Source organism: Nicotiana tabacum, chromosome 3 (genome assembly GCF_000715075.1).
Source record: "Nicotiana tabacum cultivar K326 chromosome 3, ASM71507v2, whole genome shotgun sequence".
Classification (NCBI taxonomy): Eukaryota; Viridiplantae; Streptophyta; class Magnoliopsida; order Solanales; family Solanaceae; genus Nicotiana; species Nicotiana tabacum.
In genome coordinates this window covers 59942844-59960300 of record NC_134082.1, presented here as the reverse complement: position 1 = coordinate 59960300, position 17457 = coordinate 59942844, and the positions used below count along the sequence as shown (strand labels likewise).

At 37.9% G+C, this 17457-nt stretch overlaps 1 long non-coding RNA gene across 1 annotated transcript; it reads left to right on the top strand.

Annotated features, from left to right (window-relative positions):
* Positions 1–1993: 1993 nt before the first annotated feature.
* LOC142174808 (uncharacterized) lies at positions 1994–7371 on the top strand. Its single transcript, XR_012703880.1, has 3 exons — positions 1994–2127; positions 2501–2609; positions 7150–7371. It is a non-coding gene; the product is annotated as an uncharacterized LOC142174808 (long non-coding RNA).
* The last annotated feature ends 10086 nt before the right edge of the window (positions 7372–17457 follow it).

The window sequence follows — 17457 nt, the reverse complement described above, 5'->3', positions numbered from 1 at the left end:
TTCCTTGTTATTGACTTGTATATTGGTGGATCGTTGCTATATGTTAGTTTTACCGTTGTTGAACTGTTCCCTTTATGCTAGCATTCTTTTCTGTGGTTATTCCTTGTAAGCTCGTTCTACCGTTTCCTTGTGATTTACTGTCCTTGAGTTGATTTACTTGTCTTACCTTGTATTATTTTCATTGTTGTTGTTATACGTATTGTGGTGATGTACGAATTTTCTGTTGTGCTATAACTGTTGTTTCTGTTGGTTGCGCTACGTATTTACTTTGGGACTAAGGAACGGTATTCTGGGAGATCCCCCTGCATGTTTACTTTGTGATTACAGATCGGTATTCTGGGAGATCCCCCTGCACATTTATAATTGGGACTGCGGGACGATATCCTGGGAGATCTCCATGTACTGGATTTTTTTGGGACTACGGATCGGTTTCCGGGAGATTCCCCTACATGTTTACGATTTGGACTACGAGATGATATCCCGGGAAATCCTTTGCACATTTACGTTTGGGACTACGGGACGATATCCCGGGAGATCCTCTGCACATTTACGTTTGGCACTACGGGACGATATCCTGGGAGATCCCTTGCTAAAAATTACTATGTTCTAAGTTGTTGTTTCAGTGATCCTATCCCTGTGTAAACATTATATGTGTTGTTCGTTCTATTCCTTATACTTACTAGCTGGTATGAACTATGTTAGGACACTTGCACTAGCATACGCGTGGCTAAGCACCCTTATCGGATAGGAGGCTCCTTAAGATTTATGAGTGTAGACGCACACCCTTGTTATTTGCCTTCCATGTGAGAATGACTCCTTTGAGCACGTGAGTTGTCAGTATGATTAAGAGGTGTGATGAGGGCACAGGATGCCAAGTATTAGGGTTCAGGTATTGAGACCCGTATAGTATGATTATGAGTTGATGTGTCACAGGGTGACTTATATTCAAAGGTTATCTATTTGAAAATATTATATTCGAAGGTACTTATTTTTAATTAACTATTTTGAAATATCACAGGGTTACTTATATTCGATGAATATTTGTTTGGAAAGATTGTATTCGAAAAGTATTTATTTTGAAATAACTCTTTTGAAAACAACATTTATTTGAAGAAAGCATATTTCGAAACATTTTTATCATTTGAAAGGTTTGACTATTTGGTTGACGCTTGCTGGTTAAGACTTAAGGTGAAACTATTGGAGTTGTTGAGTTATGACTTGTCTTTACTGTATTTGTGATTTCGGATTTGGGTTGTATCCTCGCTTACCTTTTCGTGTTTTCCTTATGGTGGTCCACTAAATACTTGTTGTTTTCTTTCCTTATTGCAATTACTGTATTGTTAGCCGTATTGCGTAGTCTCTATAAAAATATAATGTTCTGCTTATTAGACCAGTATGTGTCTTGACTGTTCTTCATCACTACTCCATCGAGGTTAGTATTGATACTTACTGGGCATCGCTGTGGTGTGCTCATACTACATTTCTGCATATTTTTTTTGTGCAGATCCAGGTATTGTTTGCTAGTAGCTGTGCGGATTCTTGCCGAGGAGACTCAAAATAGCCCTACTGCTGCGTTCGTAGGCTTCAGATTCACCTTCTTATTTTATAATCACATGTTGTACTTTTTCCATACGATTGTGTTTTGAAGTTGTAGCGAAACTCTGTAGAGATTATGACTTGTACCATCGTGTTTTGGGAATTATAAATTTTAGAAATTTCGGCTTCGAGAATGTTAAATTTCATTTATTATTGTGGTATTTCATATGAGTTAGGTTTACCTAGTCCCTAATACTAGGTTCCATCACGAAACCCAACAGAGGGGAAATTGGGCCGTGACATATATGCTCGCTCACCGAAGATGTCCTCCCTTTGGTCCAAAGGGACTACAACTGGGTAGATAAGGACATAGTGGTCCCCGACCCTGAGGAGACCATTACTACCCATGTCGAGGGATATCTTAGTGTTTATACCTTATTCCTTTGCACTGGGCCTAGTGGACCGGGTCATTATAGACTTCTGCAAGAGGTACAGAGTATGCCTCGGTCAAATCCACCCATTGCTATGGAGGATCGTAATCCTTCTTCGATTCTTCGTGAATAAGATCGACTCCTGGGGTTGAAGCTCTAGGTGAGTAGCTGGGGATGGTGCTACTTGGATTTTGGTCACAAATCTCTGATCCAAAACAATTCCCTATCTATTCCCATAAATTTTGCTTTCTCCTTATTATCTTTCACTAAACTACAAAAGTGCTATCATAATTCACTTCATAAATCTTGACTTTATGAAGATGATGAAGAGATGAACTTTTTGTCTGAAAACAACAAAGTGTAACTTTTTTGACAAATGGTGGAATATGTGGATAACTAATATTGTTGTTGATATAAAGATACTACTATCACTTTATATATACGCCAATATTTGTCCTTTTTTTAACTAACTTTAAACTGCTGGGATTTTACAGTATGGTTTCCTGGTTTAGCTAGTATTGTTGGTTTTGCAGTTTTGGGATGGTGGCAATAACTTCAACCAGAAAGGGAGAACATAGAGAAGGCACAAATCTAAATTCTGAAGACAAGTCAACGGTCGAGTTTATATAGTCGTCATTTTTGGTGCGTCCCCATGTTCTTGCTCTCCATATTATAATTAACGACTTTTTCTTCTTTCTTGTATTTCCTCCTACCCTTTTATTTTCTCATCTTTTATCCATTTGCCAAAATGACAAAAATATATTCTTGAATGAACACTTTTTGCCTCATATTTAAAAAACCTAATTATTTGATTTAATAAAAAATATGAGAAAAATGTTTAAGCAGAAATACCGAGAAAGTTTCGTCAAATCATGAAATTATGCCAAACATCGGAAATAGACTAAAAAGAGAAACTACCTAATCTTTTAAGGTAAAAATTGCGAGGGCACCCTATTTGCTCGTCCCCATCATGTATTCATTTTTTAAATTTTTTTTTAACTAGTACTTGAGGTTTAAAGAACTCTGGTCTTTTTCTCCCCTTCTTCTTTTTTTTCTTCTTCTTCTTTTTCTTTTTCTTCTTCTTCTTCTTCTTCTTCTTCTTCTTCTTCATAATGATTTTATATGGTATTTATGAACATATTTTAAGGTAGTTTATGATGTTTTATAGTTGGGAGTTGTTGTAGCGCTTTATTTTTTATTATTGCTTAGGGTTTCTTCTTCTTCTTGTTCTTTTTCATAATTGCAAAATAAGTTCGTTAGATTTATTGTTGTTTTGACAAATTGATGATTGAGGTTTGTTCTTGATGATATTTAAATGTTATGTTTCAAATTTGAGCTTATTTGGAGTAGATTTAGTAGTTAAATCATATATTGAATTGTTATTTCGAAGAACAAATTTTTGTTCATGAAAACATTGGTTGCACTTTAGACCTATTTGGCCGTAGTGCATCTAAAGAGCATGTTTTTCACTTCAGGCTAATTGGCCTCAAGTGCATGAAACATTTGGTTGCAATTAACAACCATTTGACATTAAGTGCATTTGAAGTGTAATTTTTTCACGTCAAACTTTTTGTCCTTAAGTGCATGAAACCATTGGTTGCACTTCAAAACTATTTGGCCTTAAGTGCACTGAAGTGTACTTTTTTATTTCAACTTTTTGGCCTTAAGCGCATGAAATCATTGGTTACACTTCAAACCTATTTGTTCTTAAATATATCTGAAGTGCATTTTTTCACTTCAGACCTCTCTGACCTTAAGTGAATGAAAATACTTATAGTACTTCAGACCTATTTATCCTTAAGTGCATCTATAACGACCCAATCGATCGTTTTGAGAATTAGCGTCCCATTCGGTGGCTTGAGGTCTCGAGTAGCTTCATATTATGACTTGCGTGTATGATCAGATTAGATTTTTGGGTGATTCAGGATTGATTTGGAAGAATGATTCTTGCTTTAAAAGCTTAAGTAGTAAGAGTTGTCCGGAGTTTGACTTTTGTGTAGACAACTCCAAAATGGTATTTTGATGACTCCAATAGTTTCTTATGGTGATTTTGAACTTAGGCGTATGTCCAAATTTGGATTTGGAGGTCCGTAGGTTGATTTAATGCATTTTGACGAAAGTTGGAAAAGTTGAAGGTTTGGAATCTTGAGAGGTTTGACTGGGAGATGGCTTTGTTGATATCGGGCTCGGATTGTGATTCCTAGAGTTGGTATAGCCTCATTGTGTCATTTGGTACTTGCAAAAAAATTTGAGGTTCTTCTGGGTTGGTTTGATTTGTTTCGGCATTAGTTTTAGCAGTTGAAAGTTCGTTAGTTCATTAGACCTGAATTGAGGTGTGATTCGTCGTTTTAATATTGTTTGAAGTGATTTGCAGTGTCGAGCAGGTCCCCGTTATGTTATGGAACTTGTTGGTATGTTCGGGCGGGGTCTGGGGGTTGGGGTGTATTTCGGATGAGCTACAGGTCATTTTTCTATGTTTTTGAACTACTGGTTTTGATATCTGATGTTCTTCATCGCGATCGCGATGAAGCAAACTCTTTCGCGTAGAGTTACTGTGAAGGCATGCATTTTGTTCTTCGCGGTCGCGAAGAGGCGACCACATTTGCAAAGCATGGAAGATTATTTCCTTGGCGTTCGCGTAAAAGGTTTCGCAATCGCGTATACGGATGCCAGAAAGGGACATCAGGGGTTTTGTTATCCACGTTCGTGTGAGGGACACCTCATTCGCATATTGTCTTGGAGACTGTCTATCTGTCGTGTTCACAAGTATTTTCACGCGTTTGCGAAGAATGTTTTGAAAGTTGTTGGCATTTGTCTTCGCGATCGCGATGGTCATTCCGCGATCGCAATGGGTAACACCTGGGCATAATATAAAGTACTATATTTCAAAAGGTTATGATATTTTATTACTTTTTGAGTTAGAAAACTCGGTTTTGGGCAATTTTGGAGGGAATTTTCACAATTTGGATTGGGGTAAGTACTCTTGACCCGGATTTGATTATTTCATGACACCATCCTTATTTTTATCATTTAATTATTAATTTGAATTGGAGAAATTGGAGATTTTTGTAAACCTTCTAAAACACAAAAATAATGATTTTATTGGTTTTGTCGTGTTCTGAGGTACAGGACCGGGGTTGACTTTTTAGTTTTCATTAAAGATCGAAGCATTATTGTGTTTTCTATGGCTTTTATTTATGATATTAAGTTATTTTGGCAAGATTCAAGCAGTCTGGAGGTTGTTTCACACAAGGTCTTATTAGAGTATTGATTTAGCTTCTTTGAGGTAAGTATCTAGCCTAACCTTGTGCGAGAGAAACTACCCCCTGTAGGATTTGGTTTAATTGCACTATTTGAATTATGTGGAAGACGTGTACAAGAGGTGACGTGTGCGTACACGACCTTAAATAAAGAAATTGACCGGATTAGAATCTTAGGCTTCTTATATGCATTTTATTAAAGTTGTCATTACATGTTCTCCATTCTTTTTGTTAAGTTTATTCTTTCATGAATTTATTTAAAATTGTTAGCACATGATATATCTTTTATTTGTCAAGTTTACTCTTATATGCTTTATTTGAAGTTGTTATATCTTTTATTGTAATGTGGCCTCCTTTATTGTTGAATTATTCGTAATTAAAATTGTTGTTACATGATATCCTTTCGTTGTTGGGTTATTCTCATGCATTTAGACGTAGTTGCTAGTTCATGCCATCTCTTTCATTGTTAGCTTTTGTTATACACTAGAATTTAAAGTTCGCCATTTCATGAAAATACCTTTATTATTGAGTTTATTCTTAAGTAATTAATTGAAGTTTGAAGTCATTGAAAGTCATTAACCTATTTTAGTTGAAGTTGTTGTTTAATGAGGTATTGTTCATCGTTGAGTTGCTTTCCCCATTCATTTTGTTGCAGTTTAAATTTTGTACATATCATGTTTAAGCCGCGGGCTATTTGTTCTGGTGATATCGGTATTGTTGTTGTTAAGATTGAGGCCTATAAGTACTTGTGGTATGAGTTGATATGTCGTGTTGTTATAATGATATCACATGTGAATTGGTTATGTGGATTGATTGTTGTTATGCAGAGCATAATGGTAACATCTCACTCTTGAATGCAGAGTGATACGGGTGGCTATTGTATATTTTTAGGGCGGAGTTGATACCTGTGGCTATCAGAGTGATACAGGTGGCTAATGATATTGTCAGGCTGATACGGGTGGCTATCGTAGTGATACATGTGGCTAATGATATTGTTAGGGTGGAGTAATACAGATGGCTATCAGAGTGATATGGGTGGCTATTATGTTAAATATCTAGGCGGAGCGGTAAGGATTACTATTATGATGTTATCAATATGGAGAGATAAGGGTGGCTACGTCAGGGATGATATGTGATGGCATGAGGGCATTATATTTGGTGATATTCGTGTGATGGTGCGATTTTCCTTGTTTATGTCATGCACCTTACGTGACTGGTTGTATTGTTTTCAATGAGCTACTTGATATCTTTGATATTACTTGTTGACGTGGACTATATTAGTATAGTCGCACAAGCATACACCATAGCATGCCGTTTACACAGGTTCAAGAGTATGAAACTTAACATTCATTGATCATGTCCATGTATTTTTGTTTTATCTGCTTCCATTATAAAAGTAAGCATGTGACCATGCCAGACAGCTTGTGGTATTGAGCCTCTAACTATGCCGACGGATTGTGATTGTGAGACTGTGACCATACCGGGCAGATTGCGGTATTGGTACGTGAGTTGTCCGTGCGGTGGTGATTGACAATGGAGGCACGAGGTGTTGTGAACATTTGATTTGTGATTTGGGACTCGTGACTTGTGATTTTGGGATGAGGTATCCCAGAGTAATATTGTTTTAAGACTTGTTTTAGGACGGCTTGATTAGTTGGTTGTCATTGTTTTGCTTATTTGGTTTCATTGGTACTTTAATGGTGTTATAATTACTTTACTGTTTATATCATATTTTATTCCTTGTTGCCATTTACTGATTCTTTCTTTCCTTTATTAGCTTTATACTTATAAATTGCACATGTTTTAAAACTAGTAGGTATCTTGACTTGTACCTCGTTACTACTCCACCGAGGTTAGTCTTGATACTTATTGGGTACCAACCGTGGTGCACTCATAATACACTTCTGCACATTTGTGTGCAGATTTGGGTATTGGAGATAATGGATTCAAGAAGAGTTAGCTTCTTGATTGCGAGGATTCAAGGTGTAGCTACTTGGTCGTCGCAGTCCCTTGGAGTCCTTTTCCTTTTGATTGTACTGTTAATTTGATATCCGAACAGTATTGTATTTTTTTTGAAGATATTTCTATGTATTAAACTAGAGTTCGTGACTCTGTATTATCCCGTCTTGGGAGGGTGGTTGTGATTATCTCCACGTAGGTTTGTATCACCATTATTTCGGCTTTTATATTATACTCTGCTTTAAAATATCATTGTTAAACTGGCTTAACTTTTCTAAGTAAATGGCTTACCTAGTCTTAGAGACTAGGCACCGTCACGACCCCTATGGCGGGATTTTGGGTCGTGACAGCATCTTAAGTACAATTTTGCATTTTAGACTTAATTGGCCTTAAGTGCATTGCACTTCAGATTAATTATTTTATAATTTCAGACCCGATTAGTCTGAAATTGACCGTAAAGTGAGTAGGTTTGTAAATTTCTTTGCAAATATGTATAACTTCAATTGTAATCCCAAAACTGGGTATTGATGCAAAACCCACATTTCAAAGCAAAAATACTACAAATAATAATCAATTCAACCAAATACTACTAATATTAGCCCTAATCCTTTTTGTGACTAACACTTCTCTGCTGAGCCATACCTAACTATTGACATTAAAGAAAGAAACAAGGATAAAATATTGATGAAGCACAAAAAAAAATGCAATAAGGTTGTTTCAAGATTTATACAACCAAATTGAATAATCTTCTATTAATAACCATAGCAAAGCTGAGGATCAAAATAATGCTGGATAAATTTTTATCTTCTGTTGATCAACTTGATATATTGTGGCTTCTATGGCGTTGCAGACAGCCAAATAATTCAACATTAATAAATTTTTAGTTCCTAAAGTTCCATCCCAACAACCTAAAGAGCATAGAGAAATATTGAATTTATGGTAATAGTATATGGGTAAAACCGGGGTAGTGAGTACACCGATTCCTGGTGAAGTAAACGAAGCAAGAACATGACTGACAGGAATCAGAATCGATGCCAGGATCCTCTCACTTCAAGTCCCGAGCAAAACGCTTGCTCTCGGAACCATCGAGACCACGAGCCTGGGTCTGGTTCGAGTTCCGAGACCTCAGAGAGCATTACCAAGCGACCAGGAACGATTAACAAAGGGTTGTTATATCCGTGTCTAATCGGATATCACAGAATGAATCTCGACCACTATCAGTGGTAGATCAGTGATTAGCGATGAGGAAGATATACCTTTTTTAAAATTGTACTTAGAGTAAAACTCCCCTACTATATAAAGGAGAAGCTAATTATTCATTAGGGACATTGTAACATGCATATCAAGGCAACATAAATATGTTCTCTCTGTTTATAAAAGTTATTCAAAGTTATTGCTTTGTTTTCATAAGTGTTAGCTCGGAACCGAATGTGTCGTGCCCCCTTTTTCTCGCGAAATCGGGTTTATGACATTGACAACTCTTTTAACCGGTATTAAAAGAGAAGAGTCGCCACCTAATGATTAAAGTGCATTAGGACAATAAGAAGAGTTTGATTTAGGAAACCAGAGATAGGGTAAGGGCTTGAAATTATCCTGAAGGAAAGGTGTTAGGCACCCCTCAGGATCCACTAGTGTGGTTCCCGGCCATGCTATAATTGTGACTTAAGTGCAAATAACAAGTAAGCAAGTAAGAGTTTCAAATATGAGGGGGTTTTCACATAATGGTTGCAAATAGATGAAATTAAAAGGAACGAAAGGCAAGCTGAAAATTTTAAAAGAAAATGGTTAGAAATTCTGAAGGCAAACAACAAAATGAACAAGTAAAGGGAAGGGGGGTCCTAGGTTTATAAATAATATGGATCACCCCACACAATGCCCAATAATCGCTCCTCGACGAGGGGTTACACGTGACATTATCGCATGGTCATCATATCCATATGTACCCTTTCTCACCCCGTTAAGGTATTAAAGCGCGAAATAGTCTCGTTTACTTATTGCATGCTATTACCCGCCCCAATCCTATCAGCCCCGGAGGTACTTGGGACTACTAATCCTAAAAGGGAGAAAAAGTTGGCTTATTTGTAGTTTCAAAGGTAAAAAATGCTAGGGCGACATCAAAAACACGTATAGCGAGTATGGGGAGGCACATAAACAAATAAGGCTCAAACAGACCTCCTTGAATCAAAGAAAACATTTAGTTTAGCATGTCTTGCACGTACTGATTAAGGTCGGATTAAACTTAAAGGGTTGAGGCAGACTAATTCATTACATATTTTAGATAAGAAATCCGAATCAGGCCTGCTTGCTGGTTGTAATTAACAAAAATCTGATTCAGTTTACAAGTTTACCTTATGCCTTGCCTATGTGTTAGACGAAGCCTATAGGCATAATATCTACTAGTTTCAAAAAAAGAAGTATGCTGATTTTAGGAAAAGAAATTTTTAGTCAATTAGGAAAGGCGGGTTTTGGTAAAAGAGCATAAGTTCCGTAGACGTTAGGCATCATTGTTACTGATTTTAGATTTATAAGCAAGTGAAACGATTCAGGTTTGGTTGATAGTTCCTATAGGCATGCTTTCTAGGCGTTGTTGATTTTAAATGTTTTTTACAGACGTAGCAAGAGTGCAGAAAATCTTATAGGCATGGCATCTAAATGTTGTACTTCATTAAACCTATGAACACATTTGCATAGTGAAAGATGTATATGCAAAATTCAGAATGGCCTATAGACATGTTTTCTAGATACATATGCAGGATTCAGGTTTCGAGTAATTACAGACATGGTAACATATGAAAGTGCAAAATTCTATAGACATGGAATCTACATGAAGGTGTAGAGGTTCTTATAATCATGATATCTATATGTGAAGGTGCAGAACTCCTTATAGGCGTGGTATCTACGTATGAAAGTGTAGAACTCCTATAGGCATGATGTCTATATGAATGCAGAATCATGTAAACCTATAAACAGGATATCTACAGATAAGAGTGCAGAAATATGTAAACCTATAGGCAGGATATCTACCATTTGCATACAATTACCCCTCCCTCTTTTTACTAGCCATCCCTAATAGTTTATTACAAAGTTATTACAGCCCAGAATGAAATAAGAAAAATACATCAGAAATTGAAAAATTTACAACCAAGGAGAGCCTGATTCAGACTTCCTGTCTGAAGCATGAAGTAAACCAACTCCAAAGATCAAGACCCAAAGCCTTTCTCTCATTTGGATGTGTCATAGTTCCCTAAGAGCCTCAAATGGACTCTGGGCAGTGCTCACACCCAAATGCATTGCAGGATTAAGTCATAGTGCAGTGTGGAAGGGCCATCCCTCAGGTCCCAAGGCAAGGTTCACAAGAGGGGGGCAGAACTTAGAAGCTAAGAGTGAGTACAAGTGTAGAAGGGGAATTCTGAAAGGGTAAAGGAGAAGGAAGTAACTTAAAACCAGTGCACATAGGGGTATAGGGGAGTGGGGAATTTGCAGGAAGAGCAGGCAAAGGGGCATACCCAGTAATGAGACATACTGGCATATCCTCCAGCCTACTTTGAGGTTAAGACTTCAGGGGTTCAAAACTCAGTTTATGGACAACAATTCTTGTTGCCATGCCCTAAGTCTCGACTTACAAACATATATGGGTAATGGGATAGGGAGCAAGTGTTCACAAAAAGAAGCAAGCAGTAGCACATATGCATATTAAGTTAGATGCTAAACTTTACAGAAAGCAATAAAGTAGACATGGATACAAAGACTGTAAGTAAACACATTGGGGTAATCCTGAAAATTAAGTTAAGACATATCAATTTCAAAGGGACAAGTAAAGAAGAAAGCAGTAGTCTTGTAAAAGTCAAAGTGCAGATAAGAAGCAAGAACACTCTAAGTATGAAATCAGAAGAGGTTGTGAGCTTGTGAAGTCTGAAGTGTGCAGTGGTGAAAAGGGTTCGTGCCTTTTATAGTGTAGAAAGCAAGCAAAAATAAGGTAAGAAAATAGTTTGAACACTGATTGTCAATCAATTACAAAGGTTTCCCTTAATTAAGGGATTCAGATTCAAACGGGTAAAATTAATTAAGGAAAAAAAGTAGTCAAACACTTTGTGCAAAGTAGTAAATTAGAGACAAATACATAAAGGTTATTTAAGGAAAGGGTCTTGACAGTACACGGTTTGTGCTAATAAGGCAAGAGAATCAGTTAACAGCCAGGAAATCAGAGATCAAAGATTTGGTATGAATGAACCAAGTCAGAAAGGTGGAAAAGGTTTTAACTTAAGGAAAATCAGTAACAATCAATTAGACCTATTAAAAAGGAATTCTGAATTAATCACTAGTTTGAAAATCTCTTTGAAGAAAGATTCATCACACATATAAAAAGCATACAGACACGTTTAAACATGAAAGAACTTTGTCATGCCCTTGCAAAATTAGTAGAAAGCCCAGTGTAGGAGAGTTTTAGAAAAAGTTCATAACTGTACGAAAACAAAGATGTCCAAACTCAGTTTGGACTCAAAATCAGTCATGAAAGAGATAAGGGTTCTAAAAAGATAAAACCCTAGTTCACATAATCAAACCTCGGCACAATCCCCATATTCTAGGGTTTCCACCTTGAATCAAATACAGAGATAAGGAGGCAATTAGTCGAAACAGCTTAGGGATTTCTTTCAGAAACTCATGAGAAAGCACGCAAACACAGTAGAAGATTCAAAATAAACTGAGTGAAGAAACTAATTCGAATCATAATGAGAGAAAAACTGATATTAGAAGCAACAGTAGAAGAAAACATGCTTAAGCAGGTCTTTAGAAGAAATTTTAAACAAGGTAAAATAGTAAGAACTTTTAAGAACATGGTAGAATGAAGCAATGGGCGAAGCATATCAGATCGTAGTGGAAGAAAATAGCAGAGCATAATGAAAAGCATACATGCACATAGTGTAGAAACACAATAGAAGAACATGCGTGGTAAAAGAAGAACACAAGAACACAGTAGAGACAAACATACACAAAGGAAAAGGAAAAGAAAAGTCAGAGAAACACCTTAAGCATTTTCAGAAAACCCTAAATCAGAAAGAAGTGATTTTAAAAGTAATTTTTGAAAGAAAAGTTGGGAATATCGTTTGAAAACTCAAGTAGAGCATAGATACATAATAGATCTAAAAAGATCAGAGAAAACCTCGAAGAGTTAGGGTTTCAGAAGAGCCCTAAAAATGAGAAAGGCTTGGGAAAAGGTCTGATATGAGTTGGAGAATTCAGAACTAGGCTCGAAACACCATTGTACGCCGGAGCAAGGCTAGAGATGGCCGTAGAACCTTGAATCGGCGGAGATCTGAGCGAAAACCTTCGAGGTCAGACCTTGAATATTCAAGTATCAAGTATATAAGAGCAAAGGGAGGTGAGTTGAAAACTCTCATGGCCTGAGAGGCCATGGATTCCGGTGGTTTCAAGGTTTGAAGACGGTGAGAGGGGCTAGGGTTAGGGAATGTTTGAGAGAGTTTGAGAGAGGAGAGGATTTCAGAGGCGGCAAGTTAGGGGAAAATGATTTTAGTGTTGGGTCAGGGGCGGGTTAAATTGAAATTGGGCCGGTCAATTTGGGATTTAAAATTGGGTTAATTGGGAGGTTATTTAGGCTATAATTGAAATGAAATAGGGTTAGCATTTAAATAACCACTTTCTCCCTTTTATTTTATAAAAAATAGTAAAATTATTTATGAAAATAAATTAAAGGTATTAACTTCATTTAATAATATATAAATATTAAATTTAAAATACTGGAACCAATTTCATAAGTATAAAATGCAATTAAATCTTAAAATAGGCTAAAATTGTAATTATATGCAATTTAGCCTTAAAAATACTAAATAAATTTGTAAAAATGTGCAAAGCTTACCTTAGCTATATTTTGGTATAAATATAAGAATACAATACATTAATCACCAAAATGATAATTTGAGGAACAATTATTGGTGTTAAAATAGGGCAATAAATTGATTTAAAAATATTTAAAAATTAGGAAAAATACTAAAACACTTGGGCATACTTATATATGCATATATATGCTATTTTGAAAGTATTTTGTATATATAAAATATACAAGGAAAAATTGGGTATTAACAGTTGCCCCTCTTTATCCGGGAAGGATGAAAAAGTTGTCGGGTAAAGATATGATGACCAATTTGATCGAACGAAATGGTTTGAAGAATCTGACCATGCTCTGGTTCCTGAGCTGCCTACATATCCCTGGTCTTACAGGAATCAGGCCATATGCAGTTCAGGATCCGTTGGCGGAATATGTCGATGGAGATTTTTCAAGAACGGACGAGATATTCGGGTTGGGATGGATGGTTAAAGTCTAGTAGGGCTGCGGGAATTGGAGCAGGATCGCTCCTGCTGAGACGGCCGTTGCTAGCCGGTTTACCTACAAATAAGCAATACAAGTGTATATTGTGCGAAAAATTAAACATGATGCAATTTTCCGTCGGACCATGAATGTTGTCTTTGGACTGTTAGGATGACGTTCTCAGACCATGACGTCTTGGGCCATGAAGCGTATAATAAGGGATTCGCAGGCTATGAAATAATGTTCTTGGGCTTTGAGAATAATGCCTCCGAACCATGATGCCTTTGAATAATGATATGCAAATTATGAAATGGGGGTCCTCAGGCCATGGCATGGTATTCTCGGGCTATGAAAATGGTACCTCTGAACAATGACGCCTTTGGACAATTTGGCGATCTTTCAACCCATGAGATGCAGAAGGCGGTGATCTTTCAGCCCATGAAATGCAATAAGGTGGTGATCTTTCAGCCGATGTAGGATTTAAATGAAGCGGTGATATTTCACCGATGTAAGGTGAAAATAAAAGTGGCGATATTTCAGCCGATGCAAGATGTAAATAAAGTGGCGATATTTCAGCCATGCAGATGTAAATAAAGTGGCAATATTTCAACCATGCAGATGGAGGTAGAGCTTAACCTCGAAAGGCAGAATGATAGCCTTATGCAATGTAGGAAATGTAGATAGAGGTAGAGCTTAACCTCGGAAGGCAGAATGGTAGCCTTATGCAATGCAAAAAATGCAGATGGAGACAGAGCTTAGTCTCGGAAGGCAGAATGGTAGTCTTATGCAACGTAAGGAATGCAGATGGAGGTAGAGTTTAACCTCGGAAGGCATAATGGTAGCCTTATGCAATGTAGGAAATGCAGATAGAGACAGAGCTTTGTCTCGAAAGGCAAAATGGTAGCCTTATGCAATGGAGGAATAGCTTAACCTCAGAAGGCAGAATGGTAGCCTTATGCAATGCAAGAAACGCAGATGGAGGTATAGCTTAACCTCAGAAGGTAGAATGGTAGCCTTATGCTATGCAGGAAATGTAGATGGAGGTAGAGCTTAACCTTGGAAGGAAGAATGGTAGCATTATGCAATTTAGGAAATGCAGATGGAGGTAGAGCTTAACCTCAGAAGGCAGAATGGTAGCCTTATGCAATGCAGAAAATGTAGATGGAGACAGAGCTTAGTCTCGGAAGGCAGAATGGTAGCCTTATGCAACGCAGAAAATAAAGGCGGATAGTAATAAAGGTTTCTTAGCGGATATTGTTGTAGCTGAGGATGTTGTGTGCAGATGTAACTATGAATAGGTGTGACGGTCCTGAGAGTTGTGTTTTTGAAAAGGATGAGTGTATAAATATATTCAATGATTTTGTGGATTGGGTACCTGAGTCCAAAGAAAAATCATGAGTTTTGTAAAGGGGGAAAAGTTAGTTCGTATCCCCGCTGACTCTGCTTGACCTGCTCGCTTCAGATCTGGTGATACTGTTCGTATCATTGGGGTAGTGTTGCTAAACAAAGCAATTTTGATAATATACATGCATGATTTAGTAAAAGCATAATATAAATGCGTAATTAAGAATAGTTTTCTTTATATGAACCGACGACTGTGACGTAGTTCAAGACATGCAACTTTTCTTGCTCCGGAATTTTAAGGGTCCTTCTCAAACTAGGTTGATGCTTCTGATGACTGTTGATGATAAATGGCTGAAATCAACTTCGGAATTTTTAGGGCCCTCCTCAAAATTCTGCCCCAGTTTCCAATAGCGGGGGGAAATGAAAATTTTATTGAATTGTGACCGAACCCATAGGGCTGCCTACGTATCCCCTCTTAAACGGGAATCAGGTTAGGCGTAGTTCAAATTACATAAGGAAATCATAGATGTTACACATAGTATTGTTTGACTGCGTCTGAATTAATTGGCTTTGGCTAGACTTCTCCGTCCATTTCTACAAGTATGAGGTCTCCTCCTGTCAGAACCCGATGAACCATGTACGGACCCTGCCAGTTGGGAGAGAATTTCCCTTTGGCTTCATCTTGATGTGGAAAGATTTTCTTTAGCATCAGCTGCCTCGGTGTGAATTGTCTTGGCTTGACTCTTTTGTTGAAGGCTCTGGACATTCTATTCTGATAAAGCTGACCGGGGCAAACTACATTCATTCTCTTTCCGTCTATAAGAGCTAGCTGTTCGTAAAGCTGACCGGGGCAAACTACATTCATTCTCTTTCCGTCTATAAGAGCTAGCTGTTCGTAACGACTTTTCACCCATTCTGCATTGTCGAGTTCAACTTCCTGTATGATCCTTAGGGAAGGAATTTCTACCTCGATAGGAATAACTGCTTTTGTACCATGAACCAGCATATAGGGAGTTGCCCCAGTTGATGTGCGGACTGTGGTGCAGTACCCCAATAAAGCAAATGATAACTTCTCATGCCACTATTTATGCTTCTCTATCATTTTCCTCAATATCTTCTTGATATTCTTATTGGCGGCTTCTACGGCTCCGTTTATCTGAGGTCTGTAGGCTATAAAATTCTTGTGTTTGATCTTGAAGGTTTCGCACATGGCTTTCATCAAGTCACTATTGAGGTTGGAGCCATTGTCAGTAATGATTGACTCTGGAATCCCAAACCGACAAATGATTTGGTCGCGGACGAAGTCTGCCACGACTTTCTTGGTCACTGCTCTGTAAGATGTTGCTTCAACCCATTTGTTGAAATAATCAATTGCTACTAGGATAAACCTGTGCCCGTTTGATGCGGCAGGTTCGATTGGTCCGATAACATCCATCCCCCATGCGGCGAACGGCCACGACGAGCTTGTTGCATTAAGCTCATTTGGAGGTACCTTTATCATGTCTGCATGTATCTGGCAGTGGTGGCATTTTCGGACATACTAGATGTAGTCCGTCTCCATAGTCATCCAAAAGTAACCAGCTCGGAGTATCTACTTTGCTAAGACAAAACCGTTCATATGTGGACCACAGGTCCCAGCATGAATTTCCTCTAGTAGTCTGGATGCTTCCTTTGCATCGACACACCTTAGCAATCCCAAATCAGGAGTCTTCATATACAGGATTCCTCCGCTATGGAAGAAATTATTAGATAACCTCTGTGCACTTCTGAGTAGCGTTTGCAAGCTCTGGGTATTCTCCTTTCGCCAAGTATTCTTTGATATCATGAAACCAAAGTTTTCCATCTACTTCTTCCTCAACATGAACACAGTAAGCTGGCTGATCATAGATATTTACCGGAATAGGATCAATGAAGTTCTTATCTGGATGTTGTATCATGGATGATAGGGTAGCCAATGCATCGACAAACTCATTCTGGACTTTGGGAACATGCTGGAATTCCGTCTTTGTGAACCTCTTTCTCAACTCCTGTACATGATGCAGATAAGGGAGTATCTTGAAGTTCTTGGTTGCCCATTCCTCTCGGACCTGATGTTTAAGCAAGTCTGAATCCCCAATTACTAGCAATTCTTTTATGTTCATGTCAATGGCCATCTTGAGTCCCAAGATGCAAGCTTCGTACTCGGCCATGTTGTTGGTGCACGTGAACCTGAGTTTAGCAGACACTGGATAGTGCTGGCCAGTTTCTGATACTAGGACTGCTCCTATGCCAACTCCTTTGAAATTTACTGCTCCGTTGAAAAACATTCTCCAACCATCATAGGAATCTACAATGTCTTCTCCTATGAATGATACCTCCTCATCAGGAAAATATGTCTTTAGGGGTTCGTATTCTCCGTCCACGGGATTCTCGGCGAGATGATCGGCCAATGCCTGTCCCTTGGTTACTTTCTGAGTTATGTAGCAATGTCGAATTCACTAAGCAGGATTTGCCACTTGGCTAGCTTGCCAGTGGGCATGGGCTTTTGAAAGATGTACTTCAATGGATCCATCCTCGATATGAGATACGTGGTATAGGCACAGAAATAGTGCCTCAACTTCTG